Source organism: Passer domesticus, chromosome 25 (assembly GCF_036417665.1).
Source record: "Passer domesticus isolate bPasDom1 chromosome 25, bPasDom1.hap1, whole genome shotgun sequence".
Lineage (NCBI taxonomy): Eukaryota > Metazoa > Chordata > Aves > Passeriformes > Passeridae > Passer > Passer domesticus.
Window position 1 is genome coordinate 4466730 of NC_087498.1, and position 19591 is coordinate 4486320.

The window sequence follows — 19591 nt, forward strand, 5'->3', positions numbered from 1 at the left end:
AAGCTCCTGGCAGCTCGGAGGGAAGCTGTTCATGACAAAAGGGCTTTTTCTGAAGCTCTCTCTGCTGGCTGGGTGCTGCAGGAGGATGGCACTTGCACCCAACCTGATGTTTTCTTGGCAGTGCTTTGGTTGGCAGGGCTCACCTGGTGGTGGCTGGGCCATGTGGCTGCCCCGGTGGCACCTGGGCATCATCCTGGGTGCTCTTTCCCCTGGCTCCTGGGACAGCAAAATGCCCACAGTGGGGGATTTTTGGGCACTGAGTGAACCAACTCAAGCCTGGGCATGGCAGTGTGGCCAATGGCCCTGCCTGAGCTGTGCCTACAAAAGCTCAGATCAGCCCTCTGTCATTTTTGGGGGGAGATTTTGCCTAAGAAATGAATACCCAACCCCCTGAACAAATGACCAACACCTCAACACCACAACACCTCATCCTAGCCACGGCTTGGGAGGAAAAAAAAGAAATCCAGGCAAAATCTTTGACCCAAGCAGGGCGCAGCTCCTGCAGCGCCTGGGGGATCATCAGCTGGTTTTTTGGCTGCCCCCACCCTCCCCTTTGGGCTGCAGCCCCTGTGACACCCCCAGGGCTGCCGTGAGGGGCAGCCTGTCCCCTGTCCCCTGTCCCCAGGGGTGGTGGCAGCCCCGCTGCTGGCGGAACGGGGGCAGCGCCGCCGGGCCCCCGAGCACGGAGCGAAGAGAAGCCTTTTTGTTCACATGTGTTGGCTCAGCTCAAATAACTCATCGGGGACCCGGGCTGCAGGCTGGAACGGGAAGAAACTCTCTCCAGATGAAAGGATGTCAGAAAATTGTATTTAGTCAACTGCGTGTGTGTGTTAGAAAGGGGCGGAGGGAGGAAGGGGCCGCGGAGGCTGTTACTGTGACTGACTTTCTGACTTCTTAACTTGTCAGCATATCCTAAAGTTAAAAATGCACATGCACACAGGCCCGCAGCCAAAGAGGCTGTCTAGCCGCAAATCCAGATGTGGGGGCCACTGCGCTCCCGCCAGCCCCGCTCTCCCTGAACCGACTTTCAGACTAAACAATTGTGACTTGGCTGTGAGAGCAGCGCAATTCCAGATGCTGCTTTCCTTGCACGTTGTTTTAATTGGGCTGGCAGGCGCAGGGGCTCTTTCAGTGAGAGCAAAGCTTCCCCACGGGACCGCGGCGTTTTGGCAGAGCTCCCACGCTGCTACCTTAAGAGAGAGAGAGAGAGGGGGAAGGAGAGGGAGAGGAGGGGAGGCAGGGAGGTGGTGGTGGGGAGAAAAATTGCGAGCGGCTTTCCGAGGTGTTTACGGCCGGGAGCGGCCGCCGCGCCGTGGCTTTATCTGCTGGAATTCTCACCTGGTTTTCTTCTGGATTTCTCTGGGGGTTCCGTTTGTTTTGTGCACCCGTGGAAAGAACAGAAGGCTCAGGACACAGGGGTGAGCCAGGGTGGGGATGTGCAGCCTGGGGTGAGCAGCGCCAGGACAGCCCAGAGGCGCTGGGGGCACCGCTCCTCTGGAGGGTTTCCATGCTGGCCATTCCCATGGTATTTCCATAGGAATATTCCATTTCCATGCTGGTCATTCCCATGGCATTTCCACAGGGATATTCCCCTTCCATCCTGGCCATTGTCACATCATTTCCATAGGGATATTCCCTTTCCATGCTGGCCATTCCCATGACATTTCCACAGGAATATTCCCTTTCCATGCTGGCCATTCCCACATCATTTCCATAGGGATAGTCCCCGTCCATGTTGGCCATTCCCCCCATGGCATTTCCACAGGGATATTCCCCTTCCATGCTGGCCATTCCCACATCATTTCCATAGGGATATTCCCCATCCATGCTGGCCATTCCCATGACATTTCCATAGGGATATTCCCCTTCCATGCTGGCCATTCCCATGACCCCAAATGTTCCTTTCCTCACCCAGCTGTGGGGTGAGGCCCCAAATTCTCATTTCCTCACTCTGCCATGGGATGGGACCCCAAATTCTCCTTTCCCCACCCCGTTGGGGGCATGAGGCCCCAAATTCTCCTTTCCTCACCCAACTGTGGGGTGAAACCCCAAATTCTCCTCACCCCGCAGGGGGGTGAGACCCCAAATTCTGCAGTCCCCACCCTGCCGGGGGTGCCGGGCCTGGCTCTGCCAGCTCTTGGTGACTCAACTGCGCAATTTTAGCCTGGGCCGGGCTCCTCTCCCGGCAGCTCCCGAGCCAAGGGAGGCTCAGCCGCCGCTGGGATGGGATTTTAAGGTAGACTCTGGAAAAAAAAACCCCACGGGGAGCACGGGAAGGATGAGGGAAGCACCGAGCTGGAGCACTGAACCCGCTGCTGGCAGCCCCTGGCCATTTCCAAAACATTTGGGATGTAAAAAAAAAAAGTTTTTCTATTTTTGGAGGGGGTGATAAAATCCCAGGGAATGCTGTCTGGTTGTGGGGAAGGGGTTGGGCACTTCACCTGGGATCTGGCCTTGTCACTGTCCCCAAAAATGGGGGTCTGGATTTCGTCTGGATGCTGGAAAAATTCAGGAAAGGCCAGTCCAGCACTTCCAGGAGCGACAGGTACTTCTGATCCATGGAAAACAAGGCCAAAAATTTGTGCTTTTGGGGTCGGGGGCTCCGACAACACAAACAGAGCAAGGAACTGAAAGTGCTGCCCCAGCCCCTGCCTGGCTCCTGGGCTGAGTGCACTGGGAATGTTAAAAAATAATCAGGAAGGTTTTCTAGACAGAGAAAAAAAAAAAAGTCCCAAACACATCCTTGGCCTGCACCCTTACAAGTCCCTTAACTCTTTTCCCCCCACTAAATGGAGAGGGGAAATAGTGAGGTTTGGGGTATTTCTTGCTTTTTTGGGGGGGGTTGTTTGTTTGGTTTGTTTTCAAACCGTGGCCTCATTAATTTCCAAGCAAAATTTCCCCCCAATAAAAGGCAAACATGGAAAGAAAAACAAACTATTAGAAAAGAGAGGAGGGAGGAAATGTTATTTAAAAGGTTACCAGACCACATCATTTTCCAATGATATTATATACTCCCTGCAGTATCCAAAATATATATGGGATTGGGGCCAAGAATGTAAAAAAAAAAAAAAAAAATTAAAAAAAAAAGGAGGAGAAGAAGGAAAAAAAGGAAGAAAAAACACCCAGCGTAGACACAACATCTGGACAGAGGCTGAACAAAACCTCCATTTATCACACTTAATCCTGCAATGAAGCAGTCAACAGTTTACTTCTGTTTTGCTAATTTAGCTGCTTTCATGCTTCCGAGGTGGAAAAGGCAAAGGAAAAGCTTGGAATTAAGTGTCACTTTGTGAAGCTCCTTTTGCTCTGTTTCAGGAAAGTTTCTTCTCCTTTCTTTCTTTTTATTAAAAATGTTTTAATCCTGTTCTTTTATTAATTTCACTTTCCCTCCCCCTCCTGATTTCCACCCCCCTTTTTTTTTCTTTTTTCCTTTTGGAAAATCTGGTGGCCCAGCACCCCTGGGTGCCCACAACCACATGGGGAACCCCTGAATTCTCTCTCAATTTTCACCCAACCTGCCCCAAATCCCAGCAGAGATCTAGTGCTGGTGGGATTTACATCCCTTCCCTTCCTCCTCACACATTCCCGTGCCTTTATCTCTGGGAATAACTCAATTTTCATGGAAAACCAAGCCACACCAGGGCTGGGGATGCCCTTCACTTCCAAAAAATGGGAAATTCAGGGATGAATTTTTGGAGGAGCCCTGGGGCTGGTCCCTCATTTTCCCTGGAGAAAAACTCCCATTTCCAGCAGAGAACTCCCCATTTCCTGCCTTACTGCGGTGCAAATGTGCGGCCACGTGTTCTCCTGGAATTCCCACAGCGAATTCCAGCGGCAGATTTCCCTGTCCTTGGGCGAGGCTCTTCCTTCCGACGAGCCCTGTTTGGGGGCTGGTGATGATAACCCCAACCACAGCCACAGCCACAGCTCATCCCATCCCCGGGAGCTCCAGGATCCCGAGCATTCCCATGGATCCAGCAGCCCAAACTGGAAAATTTTGGCTGCTGGAGCTGTTTCACCCAAAAACTTGAGGAATTTGGGGCTCCCATGAGAAGGCTGGGTTGTCCCAACCCGATTTTATTTAAAATTAAGGTGCAAAATCCCATTTTCTGTTGAAATTTCCGCTACTGTGATGGGAGAGGAGGGGAAAACCTCCCAGAAAACCCAGCTGGAGCAGGGAATTTGCCCATATTTAGCAAACACAATTCTCTGCTGCTCTTGGAGCTTCTTCAGCTTATTTTTGTTGTGTCAAGAGCAAGAAAGACAACAAACATCCCTCCTCGGAGGTTTAATTAATATTTGTTAAGACCAGAATAAGCAACATCTCCGGAACTGCCTGGACGTGGAAGCAGCCTGGGAATTGGGGTTATTTTTGGGGCTGTCTGGTTCCCTGCACTTGATGTGGTTTTGTTTGTGTGTGTGTGTGTGTGTGTGAAGGGCTTGTCTCAAGACTTAAAGCTGGTTTTTAAAAGAGAATTAATTAAATAATGAGCTGAGAGCTTTGAGATCAGCAGAGAAAGAAGTCCTTTGAGGTGGGAGATGTCCAAAGGATCCCTGGTTTCTCCTGGAATGCCACATTCCTTGCCTAGCACTCACATTGATCCCAGATTAGATAAGGAGCTGTTTATCTAATCTTATCTAATCTCATCCAGGCTGGTTGAGCAGAAAAAAGAATGGATGGAGCTTGGAAAAACGGGGAGTGGGAAGTTGCCAGGATGGGTGATTCCTTCATTCCCATTCCCCTTCCCATTCCCATTCTCATTCCCATTCCCATCCCCATCCCATTCCCATTCCCATCCCCATTCCCATTCCCATTCCCATTCCCATTCCCATTCCCATTCCCATTCTCATTCCCACCCCATTCCTATCCCATTTTGATCCCCATCTCATCCCATCCCTGTTCCCATCCCCATCCCATCCCTGTTCCTGTTCCTGTTCCCATTCCCATTCCCATTCCTGTTTCCATCCCATCCCATCCCATTCCTGTTCCTGTTCCCGTTCCCTTTCCCGCCACATTCCCACAGCTCTCTGGTGCTCAGCCGGCCCATCCCAGCCTGGCCTGGCACTCCAGGGTCACCCGTTCACGTTCACTGCAGGGAAGGAGGCCTGGCAAACATTCCCAAACATTCCCAAATGTTCCCAGACATCCCCAAACGGTCCCAAAAATTCCCATCCTGGAGAGCCTTTGGATGGAGCCTGACCACACCAGCCCCTTCCTGGTCTTCTCCAGAGGGGAGCTTGACCCCAATCTTTTTACACACCTCCAGGGGGTTGTGCCCCTCCCCAAATAACCCAGGGGGCTTTTCCCCTCAGTCCCCCCTGCCCCATGGTGGTTAACACAGCCCCAGGAGCCCAGCCTCAGCTTCCCTTCCCTGGGGACAGCCAGGCCCCCGAAACTTTCAGCAGGGAAAGCCCCACACATCCCCACCGAGCCGAGCCGAGCCGAGCCGAGCCGAGCCGGAGCTGCCAGGGAGGGCAGGAGGTGGCCAGAGAGGTCAGAGGGAGAGCAAACATCCCAGCCCTGCCAGCTGCCGCACAAAGAGCCCCTTCTGGAAGTGGGGCTGAGCCCCTGGGGGCCTTGGGGAGGGAGTTTGGCACTGCCAGAGAGCAGCCCAGTCCCTGAGGAAGTTTGGGAGCATCACTCCGTGGGCTGGGGTGTCGCTGTAGGACACAAGACAACACGACGCAGACACACTGCTGCTCTCAGGGAAGGAGAAAAAAAGGGGCAGTTTGTTTTCTGACTGCAACATTTATAGATTTCCAAAGGTGACAGTGGATTGGAAGGTGAATGTGCCACCTCTCCAGGCCCACTGGACAAACCAACAGTCCATCAAGTTTTTTCTCTTCCATAAAAGAATGCAAAACAATAAGTTGTTTACAGAGAGAAAGTTAGATACAAGAATGCAAACATTATAAGGCTTAGAAAATCTTAAAAAATCAGGGTGACACTGGGGCACAAGGGAATCCCCAAATCCCAAATTCACCCCATCCCCTGCATGGAAAAAATGCATCAGAAGCGCGGTCTGTGGAGGTGCAGCAGAGGGTGCTCAGCTGGAAGCTCCTCTCCCCGTGCTGGGAGGGGAATTTGTGCCTGTGCTGCTCGCCCAGGACTGCTGCAGGCAGCGGGGCTCGCTGGTATTTACCGAGGCCGAGGGGCTGCTGGGGCGAGCACTGAGCAAACAGCTCCCAGCATCCCCGCCCCGAGAGCTCCCGGAACAAAGAAACCTTCCCAGGCACACAGAGGGGACAAAGAGCCACCAGAGTGCCCTCCCCGAGGCCACCTGTGGCAGGGACAGGGCTGGGGGACGCTCAGGGACTGAGCCCAGGTGATCCAAGGTGGGCTCGGGGCCACCTTGGCAAGGACACAGCGGGGACTGGGCAGCCCTTGGTGGCATCCGGGGGACAAGGAGTGAGTGTTTCCCTGTGCCAGCCTTTCCCTGCACCCCTTTCCCTCATGGGCTGGGCTGTACACACTCTGCACTTGCCCAGAACGCCAAACTTCACTGCTTTTGACTCAAAAAAGAGCAAGAAGAGCCTCTGGCTCAGCCACTTTTGGCACCAAACGCTGTGGCCCAAAGGGACACTCGCAGCCAGAGCAGGCTGGAGCATCCCTGAGGATCCCAGGCCTCCCTCCTGAGCTGGCTGTGGGTCTGGCTGGATTGCTGGCAGTCCCTCCACCACCACCGCCTCGAAGCCGCCTCTTCGGGGTTGTTGTCTGGTGCAGTTTTCTTTTTTTTTTTCATATTTAATATTAATGGTAATGACTGTGGCAGGGAGATAATAAGCTCCCAGCCAGATTAGAAGGGGGTCGGCTCTTATCTGGGCCTGTTGAAGACTCATGTCTTTCACCTGCTCCTTTAATATCCCCCATCTTTCATTCCTACCGCCGAGCCCCCTCCCACTGTCCTAGAACAAAAGGGGTATTATTGTCCGGGGTCTTTTCAGGCTGGAGCCAGGAAGACCTCCTCCCTCCCCCAGAATGTGCAGCAGTTTGAAATGAGCCTTTTTCCTTCCCCGGCAGGAGATTAGCTCGGTTTGACAAGGCGGTGAACTTTAGGCAGGGTGAAATAGGGTCTCCTTGGGGAGCGCGGGCAGTTCAGCCCTGACTAATTCTGACAAAGAGAGGCACCGAAAAAAAAAATCCCTGCCAAAAAAAAAAAAAAAAAAAAAAAAGGAAAAAAAATTAAAATAAGAAAAACAAGCGGAGAGCTGCAGAGGAGGCAGGAGAGGAGGGGAGGCTCGGGGGAAGGAGGGAGTGCAGGGAGGAAGCAGGGATGGGAGGCCAGAGGGCACGTTCCCGAGTGGGGCTGGGCTGGAGCTGCAGGGTTTGGAGGGAATCACCTCCCTGGGCAGCCCAGGGTGAGCACGGCCAGGATTCACAGGGATCCTGCTGCTCCACGTCCACTTTCTCCCCAAATCCCCTTTCTCTATCATTTTAAAGCTGTCAGGGAACCCTTTACCCTGTGCAGCAACACCTCAGCCTTGCTCTTAGAACACAAACCAAATCCTCGAGCTGGCGTGGCCAAGGCAGCGGGTTTAAAAAACCAATAACCCCAAACCCCACGAAGTGAAAAATCAGGATTTGAATGCAAAGAAAGCCAAGTGCTGCCATCTGAAAGTGCTGCTGGTGCGTCAGAGGCCGGGGTTTGTGCAGGGGCTTGTGCCGGTGACGTGCCCAGGGTGGAGGGTGTGGATGGAGCTGGGAGTGACGTCGGTGAGGGATTAGAGGAGAGATTGGCAGAGGGAAAGGCAAACTGTTTCCTGTGGCTCATCCAGGGGTGTCTTCCCTCGCAAAAAGGCTTTGAAGTGATGCAGGGAAGGCTCTGGGTGATGGGAATGTGACCTGCAGGGCTGGGAGGAGCAAGGCACTGCATGTTCCCAGTGCTCAGGGCAGAGGAAAGGGAACTTTCCCTGCCTTTCCCTTCACCTGGGCCCTTCCAAGCACAGCCCACTTGGGGATATCCTGTTTTCCTGGGCCATGGCTCACAGGGAGGGAAGGCACCCTGTTCTTCTGCAGCTGAGAAACTTTTCTGTTTCATCACAATTTGAAGTTGCAAATATTTGGTGAAAAGTTGTGTGTCAGTCTGCCCCAGTCTGCCCACAGACGTGCATAAATATCAGATATATCTGGGATTATTTTTATATTATTATAAATACTTATGTTATTGTATTTAGGATTATATTTGTCACAGTTTGTAGGAATGGCAGGGTCTGAAACGGGCCTTGGCATCCTGAAATTCCTTATCCAGGAGGAGAAGAGGAAGGAAAAACTGCACAGGAGAGGGCTGGCAGAGGCCAGGACAGACAGGGTTCTGGGTTGTCTCTCAAGAAGCCTTTGGTCCCCACAGAAAGGAACTGTCACACTTGTCCCCGAGCACGCCGGCGATCTGTCACTCAGGATGTTCCCACCAGAGCTCTGAGCCTTGCACAGGCTGCAGGCAGCACATGCTGACACCCATTCCTGCCAAAACCCCAGCCTGGCTGTGCACAAAGGTGTTCTGCTCAGCCAGCCCCAGCCCTGCCCCGCTGTCACCCCAAATGTCCCCAGGGTGAGGTGACACCGCCAGCACCGCGCCCTGCGGGCACAGCCCCGAGCTCAGGGGTCCCTGCCCCTGTCCTGCAGGACATTTCCTGCCCGTGGCTCAGCAAACCCCTGAAATCTGCCTGTCCTGCCAGGAGATTCCTCCCTAATGCTCATTAAGCCGCTTGCAAATCCCCGGCTGAACGGGGCTGCACAAGTTTAATAAAGCGAGAGACAGATGCCATCAATCATCCGGGCCCGCCACACATCTGGGGGAAATCCAGGCCCATTCCTCCCCTTTCTTCTCCCCACCTTTGTGTCCCACAAGGACACAGCCCAGGAATTCCCGGATTGCTGCCCTGCTCCATCCCAGTGTCCCGTCCTCGCTCCCCATCTCCCAGCCCGTGGGGTTTAGCCCCAGCTGCTCTCTGGGCAGAGGGATTTCCACCCTGCTCTCCAATGTTTTACCCTTTGGAAGGAGCTGGAATGTCCCACAAGGGGCTCTCAGCACCCCAATTCCAGTTTTACAGAGCAGGAGAGGGATCAGGAGGAGAGCAGGGGAGGGACAGAGCTGTCACTTCACCCCTGCACCTTCCCCTTGCTCTCTGATTTTGGCATTGCCTCCTGCTGGGAAGCAGCAGGGACACAACCCCTCAGCAGGGCCCAGAGCTCAGATTTTGGGTTCAATTCAGACCAGGGCTCCCCATCTGGAACAAATCCACACCTTTCCCAGCGGATTCCATCCAGTGGGAGACAACATTTACGGAGCAGATGTTCCCTGTGGAGGAGCCAGGGCCTTTCTGATCCTGGGATGCTGCATTTAGGGCATGCAGCAGTGCCAGCCCTCTGCTCTGCCTCAGGGATGGGAGAGCAGCTCCCATTTATTTGTTTTACAACCTCCTGCTCTTCTAAAATCAGTATTTAAACGCAGAGGTTCATCAGCTCCTCGTGGTGGGATGGAGCTCCTCCATACTCAGCTCCTCCAATCCTGTTTTTTTTTTTTTATTTTTTTTTTTCCAGCCCTGATAGAAGGTGAGAGACAGGGAGAAGATTGGCTGATTGATGACCCAGATTTGTTTTTTGGGCAGAGCTAAGCTGTGTTCTGGGGGTGACAGAGACCTGTGCCTGTCACAAAACGCTGCCTGCACTTGGTGGGTTTGGATTTTCCAGGAGGTGGAAGAGCCAGGGGATGTTAATTTTGGATGGGGACCCTCAGCTGAGCTTATTTCTCTGGATCTCCAGGCTGAACTGGTGTCACCAGGAGGACGTGGCCTCCTCCAGGCTTTTCCTGCTCCCAGGTGTGGGTGGTGGCACGGGCTGGGCAAGGAGAAGCTGCCTGGGGTGGGAAAAGTGGGAAAAGTGGGAAAAGTGACATCTGGAGACCCTCAAACCAGGCCAGGCCACGTGCTCAGACAGATGTGACCCCCAGGGAGAGCCGAGGCCACGCTGAGGATGGAAAAGGGCACAAAGGGACAACGAGAATGTCCCACCCCTGCCTCAAACCCTCCTGAAAGCCACGAGCCCACCTCTCTCCCCGCTTCCCTGGGCTCTGATAGGAATTCCTGATGGGAATTCCTCTCTTTGAGACCACAGGGAAACCAGGAAAAACAGCCCAGCAGGAGCCAGCGCTTAGCTAAAGCCGCCTGCTAAATCAAGTGGTCTTTAAGGGTTTAGTGAGGCTCTTCCCCCCCTCCCCAGGGCTGGGGCTCTCCTGTCCCCTGGGTGTCACTCTGGGTGACAGACACATGGGGCTGGCAGGAGCACAGAGCTCTGCCTCCCACACCAAGTCCTGCCAAGCCCTAAACTCGCAGCCCTCTGGCAGAAGGCTGGATGTGTATTTATTAAAGAAAAAAAAGGAAATAAAACAACAGCGAGATGGGAGGATTTGGTGCTCTGAGCTCTTTAGGCTCAGCACAAGGATGGGTTGTGGATAATTCAGCGCTGTGGGATGGGAATAATGCACGGGTTTACTCTGGGTTTGTCTCCAGCAGCCACCCAGGGACCCAAAAATGTTGGATGTGAACTGTTTAGTGCATCCAGCTGGGATGTGACATCTCCTGGGTGCCTTTCCCAGCTCGTGGAGGTGAATCCCAGGTTTTCCTGCAGAGGAAAATGAGGTGGTGGCTTGGAGTGTGGGGATGGGACAGGTGATGGGGCTGAGACCCTCCTGGGCAGTTGAATCCCTGCACTCCACAGATCCTGCAAGAGCCAAACTCCTCATCCCTGGGGACGGCTCAGGTGGGATGTGGGACATGTCACCACCATCAGCCCATGGGGGGGACCGTCCTTGTCACATTTCAGGTGGATTTTGGGGTGGAAAGCGCTGCCTGAAGGCGTCGGGATGAGCAAAGCTGAGTTCGCGGCATCCTCGCGGCGACTCCGGATATGGGATGCGCCCACAGCTGACCCCAGGGCTTCCCCCTCACCCTTTCGGCCCTGAAGGGAGCAGGGGAAGGTGCAGAAAAGCCCCAGAGGCCCCAGGGAGGGGCAGATCCCGGGCAGGGCCGGGCTGATCCCGGCGGAGCCGCGCAGTCCGGCCGGGCCGCGCGCCAAGCGCCGCATGTGGGATCGATTATCCACAGGGCTTGGGAAGGGGCTTCTCCCGCTGCCACTCACCCACCCCGCCCGTGGGGCAGCGGGCACGGCAGCCAGGTTTGCACAGCTGGAATAAATTGCAGGGAGGAGGAGGAGGAGGAGGGGTTTGGGAGAGACAAAAACCAACATTGAGCTCAAGAGGGAAGAAAGACAGTATTAGGGGAGGTAATGGGGAAAATGTGTGTGAGACGGGGGGGATTTTATTTACACACTGTTTGTTTGGGGTTGCCCACACACGGTGAGAGCTGGGCAGTGGCTGGGCTCCAAAATCCCAGCAGGAGCTTGGGCTGGGCCAGGGAAGAGAAGCAGAGGAGGGAAAAAGAAGGGAAAATGGAAATGGGGAATGCAGGAGGAAGAGGTGGGGTTAGGCAAGGGAACGGTGGTGTGGCACTTGTTTGGGAAGAGAAGGAGTTGAGGGGATGGAGATCTCTGGTGGGACTGGACAGGAAATCCCTGGATTTTTTTTGCTGTCCTCTCTGGAAAACCACCAAGGTTGGCCAGGCCTTGTGTTGCCCCATCAGCCTCTGTGACCACTCTGAGCACCCCCGGGGAGGGATAACCCACCCCAGAGCTCCCCAGGGAAAGGTTTTATCCTTCCCCCCTCTCCCCCCCCCGCCCCGTGCCATGAAATATTGGAATTAATATAATAACACACCTTAATAATATTATCCCTGGTCGAGTCCATAAAAGTCCCCTCTTGCATTACGGCATTTGAGAGACTATTAAGTTTTAAGGCCACGAGACCTCCGTGAAGGAGAGGAGTCATTTCCATTTTCCCTCTCTTCCGAGGGCACTGGGCTTTATGGGGCAGTCAGGAGCTGGGATTGATGAACCCCGTGGCCACCACGGCCACTGGGAGGGCAGGGACCAGGACAGGAGGTCCCAGCATGTCCCCAAGGATGGGATTCCAATAAAATCATCTTTTGGAGTGGCTGAGGGTGGAAATTCCATAATTTTGCATCAAAATAGGGACAGTGGCAGCAGCCAGCACAGGCTGGGGACTGTCCTGTGAAATACAGCGAGGCTGTGGACTCTCCTGTTCTTCTCCTGTCTGCTCAGCCTCACCTGGGAGTAAAAACCAGGAGCTAAAATGCCAGGAGCTGATCCTTGTGGGGCCAGGAAAAGCTGTGGTGGCAGTGGTGGTGGCACAGTGGTGGCGGCACAGTGGTGGCACCAGTTCACCGAGAGATGAAAATGGAAAATGTGGGCAGGGAGAGAAGGGTGCAGAGCTCACAGGGCTCAATTCCTCACCTTTATCAGGAATATTGCTCTGGTTTTGGGCAGCTGGATCGATTCAGATTCACAGATTTCTGCCTCGATGAGGGCAGCAGAGTTGTTTGTGATTTACCCTGAGTTCAGAGCTCTGATTCCCCAAATTTAAATCCATCCCATCCCAATCCATGCAGGAACTCAGCTTCAGCTCTGGGAGTTCCAGCTCCTCACCTCTGTTCTGTTGCCAAAGAAGGGACTATTTTTTCTTTTTCTTTTTCTTTTTCTTTTTATTTTTCTTTTTTTCCCCCCAGTCTATTTTTTTCCTAAAGCACAATTTCACAAAGCAAAACCAAACCAAGTCCGCCCAAACCAAATAAAATCCTTTCACTGGCCAAGACAACTTTGGAAATGGAACCACTGCAGGCTCAGAAAAGCAGCAGGCCAATTAAAAAAGCAAAAACCCTTTCCCATTTATTATTATGTAAAATCTCCTGCTCTTTAGGGCAATCTCGTGATTATGAAGGGGTCAGGGGAGCTGATTTATGATTAGAGAGCTCTTGGCATTGGCAATATTGTATATGTTTTAATTTTGAACCTTAATAATCCATCCAACGTGCAGCACTTGATCGTGACACTCATTTCTCACGTAGCTTTCCGCCAGGCTCCTCACAGCCACCTTCACCTCCTTTCCAAACCTCTTCCCTGTGCCAAAGTCAAGCACAATCCAACTTTTCCCTCTGGAATCAACCTCCCAAAACCCCCCAGGGCGGGTCTCTTGTCACCAGCCAAAGTGACAAAGCTTCCTGCTCGCACCAAGGGGAGGCTTCTACTCAGAGGAAGGGAAAATTCAGTGTTTTACTGGATTTTTTTAGGTGAATTCTTCCTCTGAAAGGGAAAAATAATTCCTGGCTTATTTTCTGAACTCTAATCTGTAAAGACACCTTGGTTTTGCTCCGTGGTGTGGTTGCAGGTGATGATCAGAAGCACCAAAGATGAATTTCTGCTGAGCCACCACCTTGGTTCATTGTGCCTGGCACGATTTGAGTCACAACCTGTGCCCAACGGGGTGAAAAAAGGGAAATCAGGGCTGGTGGGTGAATTCCAGCCTGGGAATCTTGTTCAGGGAGGATTCAGAATGGTGCAAATCTGGTTCAGAGGGTCTGTTCCGCTCTGATTTCGCAGAATTCTGCCTCAAACCACCCCGAGTTTCCTGCCTGGAAGCACCAAAAATTAATTTCTGCTGAGCCAACCCGTTGGGTCACTGTGCCCAACACGTCTTGAGTCACAACCTGTGTCCAGCAGGGTGATAAGTCAGAAATCAGCGCTGCTGGGTGAACTCTGAGCTGGGGAACCTCACTCAGGGAGAGCACACGAGGTGCAAACCTGTCTGCAGGCAGCTCAGCCTCTGTCCCGCTCTGATTTCAGAGCATTCTGACCCAACAACCCCGAGTGCCCTGCCCAGGACACCCTCCTTGCCCCCAGGGCTGTGTCCCCTGTCCCTCTGCCGTCCCGAGGTGTTTATTGAATTGTTTTCCCTGCTCCTGGTGGCGGCGTTTCCCTGCCATTAAACCCTGCCAGCCACGCTCTGACTGGGTAATTTAAAGCTATAGTTAAATTATGACTTCTCTGAACCTGTTGTGGCACTGACGCATAACCCTAATTAAATGATCGCATCCATTCCAAAGCCAGTCTTTTCTCCCCTCAAACGTTAATTACAACATAAGAGGCTTTAATGGCTCGCCTCACCTCCAGCTCCTCGAAAGAAAGGTCATGCGATTAATTTTCGTCATTAATCTTTTCCCAATGTGGACATTGTGCTGTCACTGGAGCCTATTAAACCCCCTTTGTCCCCCTCCCCTTCTTCTGCCTTCTCCCCCCTTCCTTTCTCCCCCCACCCCCAAGTGAATGAGAGAACAAAAATATTTGAGCTCCACTTTGGCTCTGGTCCCTTCTCGGGGCCTGGGACGAGCTTGGGACACGTCCCATGTCCCAGTGTTCACCTGAGAGCAGTGGGGACACTGCTCTGCAGCACAGGGGGTGACTTGGGGCTGGTGGGGATGATTTGGGGCTGGTGGGGATGATTTGGGGCTGGTGAGGATGATTTGGGGCTGGTGAGGATGTTTTGGGGCTGGTGGGAGCCCCTGAGAGCTGCGCAGGGCACTGGGGTGGTGACAGGAGGGGACCTCCTTGGTGGTGGAGGTTGCTGAGGCTTTGGTGGGGACAGCTGGATGGACCCAAAGGCAGGGAATGGGGACATGGGACAGCAGGAGGGTGCAGAGGGCCTGGCCATGCCCAGCAGGGTGGGCACAGCTCCAGGAGCAGAGCCCAGACCCTCCCCGTGCCCGGCAGCGGCTGCAACAACCGCTGCTGGGGGATCTGTTTCAAAGCCCCTTTTTGGCTTTTTCCCCTCTGTTTTCTAGAGGAAATGGGCATTTTCTAACCTCCACAAAACCTCCCTGAGCGCCTTAACCCCCCGAGCTCGGGAGCAGCTCTGGCTCCTGCCCTGGTGTGGGAGCTGGGGCGGGCGGGGGGCTCGGAGCACACCCACCCACCGCCCTCAGTTAATTCGCTGTATTGTTTCAGCTGAAACCGGGGCCTGAATAATTCCCTTTTATCCAGGCTGACGTAATCAGGGAACAAGTTGCTGCTGGGTGGGGGCTGGCAGAGCTGGTGGCACCGTTTGGAGCCCAGGGATGCGGCGCAGCCCGGGCCGGCGGTGCCGCGTCCCCAGGCTCGCGGCGTGCCCCAGTTTGAGGGGCTGCCAGCTCTCCTGAAGGGTATGACCCACTTCCCAGCCCTCCCTCCAGCTCGCTGACATCCTTTTCTTGCTGTTCCCAAGGGCAGCGGCTCATGGGGGGAAAATCCTGGAGTGTTTTAATAAAGAGGAGACAGATGGCAGTCACCTCCTCGCCGGGTAAATACGGGAGTGGGAAGTGGAAAAGGAGAGCAGGACGAGCCTATTTTGACTGGGATCTTTCCCTCAAGGCACAGCTAAGTGTCTCCTGAAGGATCTCCCTGGATTTAGACATCTGAGGATGTGGATCCCCATCCCTCTCCCTGCAGGTGCTGGCAGCTCCTGGCTCCCCCGAGGATTTGGGCTCTTTCCGCGCTCCTGTGGCCCATCCCTGTCTCTTGCTCCAGGCCTGGGGTAAGCCAGGAAAGGAATCCTGGCTCTGCTTTTGCCAGAGGATTTGTTGGCAGTGAGGGCAGGGCGAGGAGCTCGGAATTCCATCTGAATTTGGGAATTGGACTGAACCCGGGCCGAGCCTGGCTGGGGTGTCTGCAGTGGCAGCCACACAAAAACCTCTCTGCCCTGCAGGAGCCCTCTGGGCCTCTTCCCACGGGCCTCAGGGATGGTGAAATTCCCAGGAATGGGTGGTGGAGGGGCAGACACAGCAATATTCCTTCCCAGGGTGGGAGCTTTGGGTGAGTTGGGCCAAGCTGAGCGGTGCCTCCCTTGTGGTGGGGCTAAAATCAGCTCCAGGAGCTGCCAGGGAATCCTTCCCACCCAAACAGACCCGGAAAGCGCCAATGCAAACGGACAGAAATCAGGGAAGCATCTGGAATCACGGCCTGGGGCTTTGCTGGTGTCTGTGGGATGGAATTACAGGAAAAAAAGGGGAAGGGGAAGTGTGACAGCAGCACCCTGAGCTGGGGGAAACGACTCCAGACCTGCTGGGATCAACAAATCTGGGCTGATTTCACTCCCTGGGCCCTTCTCTCCTTGGATGATACTAAAAGCACATGATAAGAGGACAGCAGCCAAAATATGAATCCTGCACGAGCTTCAGACACTACAACCCTAATTAATACATCCCTGACTGCCACTTCATTGCTGGAAAATAAACAGCTGATGGATAAAGCCTTCCCAGAGACTCCTGTGCCCTGGAGCACGGGAGCACTGCAGTGAGTGACTGCTCACCAGCGTTACATTTCAGACCTAGTGCAGAATACAATTGGGATATCCTATAAAGAGAGAGGAAAAAAGGGATTTGGGATGAATTTCTTGTGCTCCCCATGAGTTTTATGTCCCCAAAACGACAGCCTGGGGACTCGTGCCCCTCTGCTGCTGCACAGACAGGTTTGCCACGATAAAATCACAGGATTTTAAAAACCACATCAGGATTTCTGAGGCCCCAGGTGCTGAGGGTGCTCGGGGCTCAGATCCTGATGGTTCTTTTCCCACCTCTGAAAGCAGCCAGTGGAACACTCAGCTCTGGAGTCTGGACTGGTTTTCCCCCTCAGGGGGTGCAGTGAGGACCAGACCCTGCTCTGCTGGGAGCACTGGGAGCACTGGGAGCTGTACTCGGGTCTGGGTCTCTCTGGCCATCAAGGAACAAAATTTGGCTTCATTTTCCATGGTTCTTTCTGGTCTCTTCACCTCCGGATATTCCATGATCCTGCGATTCTCTCTTTGGGCTCTAAAGCTCCCCTGAGGTTTGGGGAGGAAGGCAGCAGGGCCGGTTTAACTTTAAATGTGAGTTTTCTCCCCAGATAACCCCGTGCCCCAGGCGTGGGCAGCGGGGGCAGCGCTCGGAGGCTCCGCGGGATCAGAGCCAGCGGATCCCGGCTGGCAGCGGATCCCTGCCAGGGCTCCTGCCAAAACCCTGGAGAACGGAGACAATGGCAAACCCCTCTGGCTTCCCCCACCGCCGCCGGAGCCGCCTCGGCTCGGACACCCGCTGCTTTTTTTTTTTTCTCTTTGTCCCAAGGACATTGGGGACATCACGTCCGCAGTGCTCCGTGTAGCAGGATAATAATAATTAATAACCATTAGCAACAATAAGGATAATACCAGCGCCAGGCCGGACTGACTGTGCAGAAGAGACACTTTTTTTTTTTCTCCCCCTCACTTTAATGAAAACAATGATTTGACTTTGAAGAAAGTGACTTTTTTTTTTAAGTGAAAGCGGAATCCGCTCCCCTGCCCCCCCGCACACTCCTTCTTCGCCCCCTCCCTCCTTTTTTTTTTTTTTAACTCTCCTTTTTTCTTTTTCTTTTAATACTCTGCGTTCTATCATGCAAATCCCCTTTCAAATTATGAGAGTATTAGAGCCATCAGCGGTAATGTCACCGCCACAAAATGAGAGCAGGGACTTAAGCACCTAACGAACAATGAAATGTGCGAGCCCTGGGACAGGACAATTAAGAACTGGGCTTAGCCAGCCAGGGAAATTTATTGCTATCAAATCCATATTTCTATTTTCCCCCTGAACAGTAACCTATTTGAATATGATTAAAGGGTTTCATTAGAGCTGAGAGAAAGGCCCGTGTCCCGCCGTTCCCTGTGAGCTCACAAACACGCGCGCTTTGGGGAGGAGGAGGAGGAGGACGGGGAACCAGGGGAGGAAGGAAGGGAACGGGACCTGCGTGGGATGGGTGGCCAGGGTCACCAATCCAGGACAGGACAGGGCTCTTCCTGCATCACCAGGGAGCTCCAGAGCTGCTGGGGGAGAGGAAGAGGAGGCAGCACCCACTGCCCACTGAGGGGCATCCTGGGGTGCTGTGGGAATCAGGGAATGCAGGGCTTGATCCCACATCCCACCTGCTCTGTGCACCCACTGAGGGGCATCCCGGGGTGCTGTGGGAATCAGGGAATGCCAGCCTTGATCCTGCATCCCACCTGCTCCTGCTCCTGCTCCTGCTCCTGCTCCTGCTCCTGCTCCTGCTCCCCCTGGGCATGTCACCGTCACCAGGGACACGGGGACAGGCACAGACAGGGCTGGGGACAGGTGTCCCTTCCTCCCACACACAGGATCTGTCTGAACAGTGAGAAGAGGCCAGGTGAGCACTGAGGAGCACCTGAACCCCCCCAAGGTTTCCCAGTTGTTCCCTGTGCCTCAGTTCGTGTCCCGGACAAGCCCCCATCCCCAAGTGCACAATCACACGAGCTCTGCAGGCTCAGCCTGCTTTTATCCAGAGCCCACCACCAGTTTCCCATCATTTCTGAGCTCTCACACCCCCAACATTCCCTATTTTGGCGGTGAGAGGAATCTCAGCCTCCTCTCTGCTATTTATTTACTCACTATTCCCACCCCACAGTCCATCCATCACAGGAGCAGAGTCCCAGCTCCCAGATCCTCCCCAGAACAGCATTTTCTGGCATTTGCAAGCTCGATTGAGCTGTTCCTTTTCTGCACCTCAGCTCTTGGTCATGCTGCAGAGCCCACGTCACCAGGGCTGGGATGGATGGAGTGAGGCAGAGGGAGCAGAGGGGAAGGGGAGCTGCTTTCTGCAGCTCAGCAAACTCGGGGAAATGGAACACAAAACTTTTGGAGGGAAAGAGAGAAAGAGAGAAAGAGAGAAAGAGAGAAAGAGAGAAAGAGAGAAAGAGAGAAAGAGAGAAAGAGAGAAAGAGAGAAAGAGAGAAAGAGAGAAAGAGAGAGAGAGAGAGAGAGAGAAAGAAAGAAAGAAAGAAGAAAGAAAGAAAGAAAGAAAGAAAGAAAGAAAGAAAGAAAGAAGAAAGAAAGAAGAAAGAAAGAAAGAAAGAAAGAAAGAAAGAAAAGAAAGAGGATCTGCTCCCCGTGAGCAGCTTGAGTCAATCACTACAGGTGCTCCTTGCCATTGACAATTAGTCCAGAAGGGAAAAACAGCACAAGGATTTGCCACACTGGTTCCGTGCTGGTGTTTCTGGAGGAGTCAGGCCCACAGGGATGCATTCCTCACCTCTCCAGAGCAGGAAGAGTTCATTTCCCACCTTCCTGAGGCAGTAAGGGCACATTTCCCACCGCTCTAAGGCAGTTCATCCCTAAATCCCACCAAGGCACCCCAAAATCCTTGGCTGTCTCCCTCTCCCTGCCCTCAGAAATTTGATTAATTTAACATCCAGGTATTGCATCCCAGAATATCCAGGGACCTTCCCTCCCACCAGTGGATCACAACTGTTAAAAGAACAGAGAAGATCCCAGCTCAGACTTGAATTTCTGTCTCTCTGTCTCTCTTGGAGCGATCAGGGATTGATTTCTCCGTGGAATTTCTCACCCCATGTGTGCAAACCCCATTCCCGTGGTTGGGATGGAGCCCCGATGGAGGGGGTGAGGAGCAGGGATGTTCTCCCCATCCTGCCTCCCAGAGAGGTGCTGCTGTCCCAGCCTCCCTCTCCCCTGAGCGGTGCTGGAGCTGGGCAGGGCAGGAAGGCGCTGCCATCCTGGGTGACCCAGGGGACACCCACAGAGCCAGAGCCAGCTTGAGCGTCTCGTTCAGTGTGGGATTGCTGGGAATGATCGCCCGTTTGGAAAAAAGTGGGGTTTTAGGGAAAAAATT